Here is an 11,059-nt window from a genome sequence, read left to right on the forward strand (position 1 = left end):
TGAGTGATAATAAACCTACTTTCAAAATATTTTCTAAATCTGACCTGTAATATATTTAAACAATTCAGAAGGAATTTTGAAGGCTTTATAACTCTGGTTTTAAAATCTGTCTCTTCAGTATAGACCTATTATATATAAAGTACAATGTTAACACTGTAGTTCATTCAACAACTATTTAACCAGCGCATATATTGTGCCAGACACTGCACTAGGGGTAAGGATATAAAAAATAAAAGTAACCTCATTGCCAAGATTTGGTTGCAGCTAGCCTGACTAGAGAAAGGTGGCAGGAGGGAAGGGGGAAGGAAGGGAAGGATGGAGAGGGGGAGAGGGGGAGAGGGGGAGAGGGGGAGGGAGGGAGGGAGGGAGGGAAGTTGGTTGGTTGGTTGGTTCTAAGCAGAGAGAACAACATGTGCAACAGCCCAGAAGAGAGATAACAGAACCTCCAGGGAATAAGGTGGCTCAAGTGTAGTTGGAAAATAGAGTTGGGGGAGTGCAAAATAAAAGATAAGACTGGAGAGAGACATGGGATGAGACTAGACCTGTGGGTTTGTGGGTTTGTTTCTCAAATCTCAAAGATATAAGGATACCTTTTCAAATAAAATGAAATCTCCCCGATCTTGAGTGGTGACTTTTTTTTTATTATGTTGATAAAAATAGTATAAATATAAAATTAGGTATGAACTCATTATGTTCATGGGGCTTATGTAACTATAAAACTAAAACAACTTTAAAAGTCAAACACAAAACAAAGTTTAAAATAACATTAATGTAACAGATTATGTTGTTTTGCAGAAACTAGACCAATGACGTATTCAATACTGGAAATATGTAGTCTCAGGTCTGGATCTATATTTTTAAAATTACAGAAGTAATTTGACTTCAGTAATACTCATGCAGAAAATGCTTATAAATGTTATACTAAATGGATTTAATAACTACGAGTGTTTATTTGCTAGTTTAGGGAAATACAATTTTATACCACCATACCAGCTAGTAGTCCTTAAAGGTCAATTTTAAAGAAGACTCACTTGTTAATTCTGGCAATCTATCTTGTTCATTTGTGGTTCAGTACCTTACTGAAATCTACATTAAATGTGTATCTAGTATAACCACTGCTGAAGTCCAGAACAAAACACTCATACGCAAAGAAAGTGTTTCATGTTGATTAATTACAAAGATGGGATCCACCAGATTCACCTAACAGTGAACATATGATACTAACTACTATGCCAGGGTTCTTTTTGGTTTGGCCTGCCTATAGTAACACATATCATGAGATGATACAAGTTTACTTACCATCTTTCCCTGCTGCTGCAAAATCATCATTAGTATAATGCATGATAAGTTGGCACAAACACAATAATAAACAAAATCTAAACACAGCAACCAACACCCAAGGGAGTATGCGGCTATAAAGCAGTTCTTCAGAAATTATATAAAACTCATCAATGTCCAAGAATTCCCAATTAGAAGAATACTACAGAAAATGGAACATTACTAAGGAGTTTTAAGAAGAGAAGTGACAAAATCAGACTTGTAGTTTAGAGGGAAAAATCACTCTGGTACAGGGTGGAGTAGATTAGACTGGCAATAAGGAAACAAATGACAAGACTATTGTAATAGGGCCGGCCCCGTGCCTTAGCGGTTAAATGCGTGCACTCCGCTGTTGGCGGCCCGGGTTCGGATCCCGGGCGCGCACCGACGCACCGCTTCTCTGGCCATGCTGAGGCCGACTCCCACATACAGCAACTAGAAGGATGTGCAGCTATGACACACAACTACCTACTGGGCTTTTGGGGGAGGAAATAAATAAACAAAGTTAAAAAAAAAAAAAAGACTTGTAATAATTCAAGTGAGAAATGAAAGCCTAAATTAAGGCAGTAATAGTAAGAATGCAGCTAATGTAGAGAAAAAGTTTGGATTCAAAGATTTTAAGGAAGCAGAATCTTGGGGCCAGCCAGATGTGAGAATTAAAACAGAGGAATCAAGGACAACCTGCAGGTTTCTGGAAAAAACAACGATAGTGGTGCGTTCTCCAAGGCAAGGAAAAGAGTAGGATTTGGGGGTAAGGGGATTGAGAAGTAGAATAGTTAATTTGTACATGATGAACACTTATACAGACTATCTGATCAGTTTCTAACCTCACCTCACCCCCAGCTTTTCTGGAAATTCTCTCTCCCATTCACATAGCTGTACTAAGAGCAACCACGTTACAATGTAACCTACAGTGTGATCCTACTTTGGGGTACAGTTGACCTGTGAAGTCTCAATCCCTAACTAAAGCTAGACAATGCCCAGAACCCACTTGTTTTATACACATACACACATACACACACACACACACATCTATTCTACAATCAAACAAAAAACCCTAACAACCACCACAGTAAATAGGGACCTTGTAAACAACTGCTCAACCCTAAGGCGATCCTCAGACCCAAGTACCCACTAAGGCCCATTTGATCTGCTAAGACAGGAGCTGACAAACTTTTAAAGCCACACACGTAAATATTTTGGGCTTTGTAGGCCACAGAGTCACGGTTACTCAAGTCTGCCATTGTAGCAGCAAAAGCAGCTACAGACAATACATAAACAAATGGGTGTGTTGTCTGTGTTCTGATAAAACTTTATTTACAAACACTGAAATGTGAGTTTCCTATAATATTCACCTGCCACAAAATATTCTTCTGATTTTTTCCCACCATTTAAAAACGTAAAAACCTTTCTTAGCTCACAGGCCATACAAAAGCAGGCAGCACTGGGCCTATTAACCATAGTTTGCCAACCCTTGTGCTAAGGCAACATAGAACCGCCCTCTCCCTAAAACTCCTGCCAAATGTTCTCATAGCATTAACCTTAACCTAACACAACAGACAAGGAAAATCTTCCTAGTGGACAGAACTGAAAACCTTCACTTGGCTGACCAAAGAACTTACTCCATTTGCAAGGAAGTAAGTCAACAAATGAAGGCCCCTGCAATTTGCTGATTCTGTCATTTACCTTGTACTGTACCTGTCCAGCAACATATGGCAGAAGTTTTGGAACAATGATACTTTCCTCTCCCCTCTCCTCATAAGAATTTTAGGGTTTTTTTCCCACCACTGTTAGGGATGATTAAATTTAGTATTTAGTCCACAATTTTCAGACATGTAACAAAGCATATCTAGGCCTGATTAACAAAGGCTATCACCTTTATAGAATCTGGACTCAGAGGGCCGGCCCTGTGGCTTAGCGGTTAAGTGTGCACACTCCGCTGCTGGCGGCCTGGGTTCGGATCCCGGGTGCGCACCGACGCACCACTTCTCCGGCCATGCTGAGGCCGCGTCCCACATACAGCAACTAGAAGGATGTGCAACTATGACATACAACAGTCTACTGGGGCTTTGGGGGGAAAAAAATAAATAAACAAAAAATCTTTAAAAAAAAAAAAAAAGAATCTGGACTCAGAGAACAATGACCTCTGGATGTGTTAGCTAGATATGAATTTGGGTTGCATCCCTAGAACAGATGAGGATGTCTCCTAGTATACATAGTTAGATTATGTTTAAAAATATATTTAGGCCCGGTGGCGCAAGCGGTTAGGTGCGCTCACTCCGCTGCAGTGGCCTGGGGTTCGCCGGTTCAGATCCCGGGCATGCACCAACGCACTGCTTGGCAGGCGTCCCATATAAGGTGGAGGAAGATGGGCACGGATGTTACCCCAGGGCCAGTCTTCCTCAGCAAAAAAAAGAAGAGGACTGGCAGATGTTAGCACAGGGCTGATCTCCTCACAAAAAATAATAATTAAAAAAAGAAAAAAGAAAAATATATTTAGAGGCCGGCCCCATGACATAGCGGTTAAGTGCATGCGCTCTGCTGCTGGCCGCCCGGGTTCGGATCCCGGGTGCGCACCGATGCACCGCTTGTCAGGCCACGCTGTGGCAGCATCCCATATAAAGTGGAGGAAGATAGGCACAGATGTTAGCCCAGGGCCAAAGTTGTGTTCCAGAGGTGGACATATAACCTAATGAGTTCCTTTCCTGGGATCTGAGATTGAGAGTCAGGTCAGTCTCTCTCTTAAGGCAGAAGATTTAAGATTTAAAACTCAGAAGATATTAGTAAGTGTTAAAGTTGGTCTGCAGCAAGACAGAACTAACTGAAGACACAAAGACCATCTCATGATAAAAAAGATACCCCTAACTATATTTGGAGTCCCTGGATCCAGCTGTTCCTGAGTTCTAGCTGTCTTCCTATAGCTTGATTGCCTTTCTTAGAATTCATTCAGTATGTTCCCAATAAATTCCTCTTTTTGCTTAAGATAGGTATGTGTCACTCTCCTAACTAAAACAAAGTGCCTACTGGATAATCTAAAGCAGGGTATTCAGTTGGATGAAAGAGTTCTGGTGCCCAGAAAACACTTAGAGATGATAGCTAAAGCAATACAAAACGACAGGATCACCCAGAAGAGTGAAAAGAGAACGCTAAGGCTAAAATTCAGAACTATCAATATCAAGGGATTAGCAGAGAATTAAGAGTCTGCAAAGAAGCAGCTAGTAGAAAGAAAGGCAGGAAGAGGACAGAGTCATAAAAGTCAAGGAAGATGGGCCGGCCCTGTGGCTTAGCAGTTAAGTGCACGCGCTCCACTACTGGCAGCCCGGGTTTGGATCCCAGGCGTGCACCGACCTACCACTTGTCCGGCCATGCTGAGGCAATGTCCCACATACAGCAACTAGAAGGATGTGCAACTATGACATACAGCTATCTACTAGGGCTTTGGGGAGAAAAAGGGAAAAAAAAAAAGAGAAGGATTGGCAATAGATGTTAGCTCAGGGCCGGTCTCCTCAGCAAAAAAAGAGGAGGATTGGCATGGATGTTAGCTCGGGGCTGATCTTCCTCACCAAAAAAAAAAAAAGTCAAGGAAGAAAAGAGTATCAAGGAGAAAATGGTTAACAATATCAAGTATAGAAAGAACTAAAGAACTAAGCAATGACTATACAATTTGGCAACATGAAAGTCACAGGTGGCCTTGCTAAGAGCAATTTCACCAGCAGGATAGCATGAGAAGCCAGGCTGAAGATTTAAGAGTGGGTAGAAGGGGTACAACACTACCTATCAAGTATTCTTGCCGTTAAAAAAAAAATTCAAGCCTAGACTGGATCAAGCTTCTAGATGTAACTACTAATTTACAGGAAAAACAGGCAACAGAGGAACATATTACATGAAACCAAAAGGATGCACTTAACACAATTCAGACTGTGAGAAATCTCACAGGGCAAAGACCTGGTTTCTTTAATAAACCAATTGTATGGGAACAAGAACAAAAAGATAGGAGGAAAAGTTGAGGAAAAAGGGGGGGAGGGGTGGTGAGATACATATGTATGTACCTTATTTGGATCCAAATTCAAACAAACTGTTAAAACAAAACAAAAACTACTGTTTTTTGAACAGACTTGATATATGATGATATTAAGGAATTAGTGTTAATTTTTTTAGTGAAGTCTTAGGTTGGATTTTTGTCTTAATTCTTACTTTTTAGAGACATATAATGAAACAGTATATAGTCATGCACCACATAACAACGTTTCAGTCAACAAGAGACCACAATACAAAAGTGGGTCTCATAAGATTCGTACCACAGAGCCTAGGTACGTAGTGGGCTATACCATCTAGGTTTGCCTAAATATACTCTATGATGTTCGCACAACAACCAAATTGTCTAATGACACATTTCTCAGAAGAGATCCCCATCGTTAAGCGACACATAACTGTAACATAGTCTTTAGTGTGTCTTCCCTGATACTTGTGCTCCATGTCACCCAGCAGCCTACAGTCTCATAACAAATAATTAAGAGACATAAAAATTGATGCAGGGAATCAAAGGAGGTAGGTCACAACCAGACTAGGGTGAGGAATCAAGCAAAACTTGAGGAAGGCAATGGTACCTGCACTGGGCCTTAAAAGATGATGAAATTTTAACAAGTAGGGAACAAGAGAGGAAAAGTGAAATTCCAGATGGAAGAAATGGAACCAAGTGCAAAGAGGTAGGAAGGCCTATCTATGCAGACTATTGGCTTCTACTTACCTCTCCATAAAACTGTCACTACCCTAATGATGACATGAAAAGGAAAAGTCAAAGTGAAAAGTCATAACACACTAAGCAGCTCCAAATTGACAAAATAATGGGAGACCCACTCAGGTCCAAAACAGCCCCAGGAAGCCCAGTCCCAGGACAGCTCATGACAACACCTGGGCAGCCAAACCATACTGGCTTTCCAGGGCAATCGATTCATGTCAGTCCCTGATTTCTGCCTCCACACACACAACACCTTTGGGAAAAGAATGCTTGAGGTACTTTTACCTATTCTGGGAAATGATGATCAAAATAATTCGTTTAAAACAGTACCCACTAATAAGTTTTGTCTACCTACCTAAAAAGCCACCACTATAGTTTATTAGACACTCAAAGAGAGATAAAGTCACATGAAATGCCTTCCCTTAGAACATTCCACAGGTTACAGATTTTTTAATAAAGTATAGCTGACAAAGCAGATAAATTTTAAATAAGATTTTTTCCTTCAAAAATAGAATCAATAAGGGGGCTGGCCCGGTGGCGCAAGCGGTTAAGTGCGCGCGCTTCGCTGCAGCGGCCCGGGGTTCGCTGGTTCGGATCCCGGGCGCGCACCGAAGTACTGCTTGGTAAGCCATGCTGTGGCGGCGTCCCATATAAAGTGGAGGAAGATAGGCACCGATGTTAGCCCAGGGCCGTCTTCCTCAGCAAAAAAAAAAAAAGAGGAGGATTGGCAGATGTTAGCTCAGGTCTGATCTCCTCACAAAAAAAAAAAAAAAAAAAAAAAAAAAATCACACACACACAAAAAAAATAGAATCAATAGGGCCCATGGTGTAGCGGTTAAGTGTATGCGCTCCGCTGCTGGCGGCCTGGGTTCAGATCCTGGGCGCACACTGATGCACCGCTTGTCAGGCCATGCTGTGGCGGCGTCCCATATAAAGTAGAGGAAGATGCGCACAGACGTTAGCCCAGGGACAGTCTTCCTTAGCAAAAAAAAAGAGGAGGACTGGCATGGATGTTAGCTCAGGGCTGATCTTCCTCACCAAAAAAAAAAAAAAAAAATAGAATCAATAAGTAGTCCCAATATTAAAATGTTTTTGGAATATTTTGGAAATGAATTCGGTGATTCTAATATTTTCTATGTGCCAACACCATTAAAATTCTCAGGATAGGATGCCAGTGAAAATGAATATCAAGACAAAGAAGAATGCAGATAATCAGCCAAAACTCAATAACTGGAATGTTTATTACTGACCTCTTCCATGTATCAGAGTATCACTTCAAATAACCAAAATGAGTGAGTTTAGGGAGTTACTAGAAGAAGGGGTGCTTTTCTTAAACCAAAGGAAAAAGAAGCAAGGTAACACGTCAGGTTAGCTTTAAGCAGTCTTTAGTCACTGACTACACCTTATTTCACAATAACTGAGACTGGCAAAAACCCTCCCAGAAATCAAATATAATTGTTCCAACTTATCAGAGGAAATACAAAAGGAAATAGGTAAAACATAATGAGGATTGGGGGTTCAAAGTTGAGAATTTTACATCATATAGGAAAGTTTTTATAGTAAGATATCTGTAGAATAGAGCTAAAACAAAAAATAAAATCTGAGTCATCAATTTTTATAATACACACTGCACTTCTAGGTCACTGTCCAGGCGTGCTTTCAATACTTAAGAACACCTCTTTGATTTTATGAAAAATACTACAAAGAGAAGGCCTCATACATTTTGGACTCCATTCTGGACTCCGTTTAGACTCCAGTAGATGGCCACAAAAGAAGAAATACCTGTTTTCTTTGTTCCTCTGAGATACATATAAAACCATGACATCTACCCTAACTCTTCAAAAAACATAAGATACATAACTTTTAGAAGGCTTCATCTTCTGTCATCTTCTGTAGCTGACAGTCACTTTTTCTCCTTCAAATACTGATCACTTGCTCACACAGCTTTCTTTAGATTACACTTTTGTAAAATCTTAGGTTGGATACCACATTCAAATTCAGTCTAATAATTGTACAAAATACTGGGGAGGATACAGAGAGGTATAAATCTAGTTCTTGCTCTAAAGACACTACAACAGACCTATAAGAAAATTACAATACAAAGCAGAATGTATCAACTGTTACGAAAGGATTACAATAATTTAAGAGCACAGAGAAGAGAATGTATGTCACCGGACAAGTACAAAGTGGATCTGAATGAAAATATTCTATCTTTAAGAATTCTTAATTACACAGCTTCACCAAAGCACTGTACAATCACCTTTACACCCCAAAATTGTAGACTACTTTCCAAATAACACAGCTAAGCTCGTTTTTTTTTCAATCAAACAGTAAAGGTTGGATCATTCACAGCCATTCCATCTTGTCCCCACTTGATGCACAATTTTATTTAAAGTAAAATTTGCCTACTGTTCCTGTAGAGCTAACAAAAACCAAACTCATGAGCCTGCAAGCCACCACAAACTGATGGTTTTAAAAGCTGCTGGTATTAAAACAAAAAAATTGACGGGGTCGGCCTGGTGGCGCAAGCGGTAAAGTGCGAGTGCTCCCCTGCAGCTGCCCAGGGTTCGCCGGTTCAGACCTGGGGCGCGCACGGATGCTCCGCTTGGCAAGCCATGCTGTGGTGGCGTCCCATATAAAGTGGAGGAAGATGGGCACGGATGTTAGCCCAGGGCCAGTCTTCCTCAGCAAAAAAAGAGGAGGACTGGCAGATGTTAGCACAGGGCTGATCTTCCCCACAAAAAAAAATTAAAAGAAAAATTGATTGCTTTCAGGTAAATTAACCCTAAAAGATAATTAAAAATAACTTCTTGAGAGTTTTTTTATGTTTAGACCCGAAAGACACAGTGATGAATAACGAAAATAAACCTGAGAAATTTAAAGAAGCCAGCTTTGTTAAAAACCAAGTGGCCACTTGCCAACACTTCTTTATGCACATATGACCAAAGATGATTCTAGGCAGATTCACAGGCCACAAAGGTTCTTTATCAAACACCAAATTAAAAAAGTTCTCATAAATATTTCAATTTTGATAAGTTAAAGGACAGTTAAATAAAAGAAGCACTTTACAAAGCTTTGCAAAATCAATATAAAAACCAAACTTTGAGCTTGTAACATCTGAGCCCTAAAAAACAACACACATTTTAAACGTCACATTTACAAACATCCTATTCACAGGCACCTACAGTTTAGACCCCGTCAAAAAAAGTACCGGTCACTGGAAAAGGGACTGGCCTTAGTTTAAAATCTCCATATGGCCAGCAGGAAAGAAACTGCACAATTCTGACTTGCAACTGACTACTAGAACCCTAAATCGAACTCTTCGTCTTAGTTTGAACTCCACACACAAGCATTCAGATTTGTACTTTCAACTTCCTATAAATGATATCGTTTGTGAAAGAAAAGGCAATAGGATACTCCTCAAACTCCTATACCCCATGATCCATCCTCAAAGAGTGGAAGGAACAGCAAAGTGGAAGGAACAAAGCACTGACGTCAATTACGAGATTAACCCCGGGCACAAGCAGCTGGATGAAAGGCCTAAACATCGATATCCAAATACAAGCTATCGGGATAACCAGCTAACAGACCGATTCGGAAGTTGGGGGGGGGGGGTCATTCAAGTATTACACCCCCACATTCCCATTTTTAGTCAACCCCCTTTGCTAGTCGAAGGCGGAAATTTTTTTCCTTTTTTTTTTTTTGCAGAGGAGGGGGGGGAACATGCGCAGGATCGCGAGAAGCGAGAACTAGTTGGGTAATGATACCCAGAATCTAGGCCCATTTTCTCTTTACCTAGAAATAACTTGAAATTGAAGAAGGTACTAAAAAGTAACAAATCAGTCGATGGGATTTTATGAGAGATGGACTAGATTAAGGAACGAAAGGGGAAAGGAGAAACGGTGAAAAGATGTATTTCTGGGAATTTTTGTTAGGATTGGGTTAGCCTTATTTATTTATTTATTGGGGGGGGAGCGAAGATGAGGGGCGAAGCGGTTGAGAAGCCCGGCCGGGAAGGTCTCCCGAGCCCCCGGGCGGACCCTGTTCTCCCCGCCCCGCCCCCTACCCCTCCCCCCGCCGCGGCCCGGCCCGGCCCGGCCCTCCGTCCGTCCGTCCGTCCATCGGCCCTCCTCACCTCCAGTCCCGGCTCCGCTAGGCCCAAACCATCTCCCGGCTGCGGCAGCGGAGGCGCCGGGCCTGCACCTTCACCCGACGCGCATTCGAGCCGCCGGGGGGCGGCGACAGGCTGCCAAGGGCGGGGGGCTCCGGGCGGCGGCGGGGGTTCGAGAGGCTCAAAAGGCGCAGGCGGCCCGGCGGCGGCGACGCACCTCACACGACACCGGCCGAGGTCCCGCCCCGCTCCATGACGGGGGGTCCAGCCCCGGACGACCGAGCGAGCAGGCAGGGGCGGGCTGACGAGGACCTGGCACCGGGATCCCCGCCCCGTCCGCTGGCGGCGGCGGCGGCGGCGACGGCTCGACTCCCGCAGCCAGGACTGTGACTGACGCAGCGGCTGCGCCACCCATGTGACCAGGGCCGGGCGGGGACTAGGCGTCACGTGGCGACGCGGCGCCCCTCCCGCCAGAGGAGCGCCGGCCTGCGGGGCCGCGGGCCTGAGGGACCGGGAGGCGGCGCCGGGGGTGGTGACGCGCGCGGTTGTGGGGTCTGACGACCCCCGGCGTGTCGAGCGCCGGTCCCAGTGGCCTAGGCCCGATCTCCCAGCTCCCGGGCGTGGCGGCCGCGTCGGGCAGGGGCGGCGGGGCAGAACCAGGCCTGCACGTCCCGGCGCGCACACCCTCCTGCGCGTAGCCGCTGGCGAGGTTCGGGAGGGCGGGGCTGGGCTGAGCCGGATCTGCCGGTTCTGCGGCTCAGGTGGAGGGGAGCAGGCCGGCCGCCCCTCCTGGGGCGTCTGGCCGGAGTCGAAGTCCCCTGGACTTGCCTCCCGGGGCTGATATTCAGGCCCCGAGTCCAGCGGCCCTCAACAGGTCTGGCCGAAAAGGAAGT

General features: G+C 43.8%; 1 protein-coding gene across 4 annotated transcripts in view; it reads right to left on the reverse strand.

The window, feature by feature from the left end:
- AFF4 (ALF transcription elongation factor 4) overlaps positions 1–10,548 on the reverse strand; it is a 93,244-nt gene extending 82,696 nt beyond the window's left edge. For 3 of the 4 annotated variants that reach the window (XM_058540316.1, XM_058540320.1, XM_058540314.1), the window contains exon 1: positions 10,191–10,547. The gene's annotated coding sequence lies outside the window, so the exon portion shown is untranslated. Of the gene's footprint in view, positions 1–10,190 lie in introns of all 4 variants that reach the window. The other variant, XM_058540317.1, reaches the window with a different exon arrangement.
- Between the last annotated feature and the right edge of the window lie 511 nt (positions 10,549–11,059).

Source organism: Diceros bicornis, chromosome 1, assembly GCF_020826845.1.
Source record: "Diceros bicornis minor isolate mBicDic1 chromosome 1, mDicBic1.mat.cur, whole genome shotgun sequence".
Lineage (NCBI taxonomy): Eukaryota > Metazoa > Chordata > Mammalia > Perissodactyla > Rhinocerotidae > Diceros > Diceros bicornis.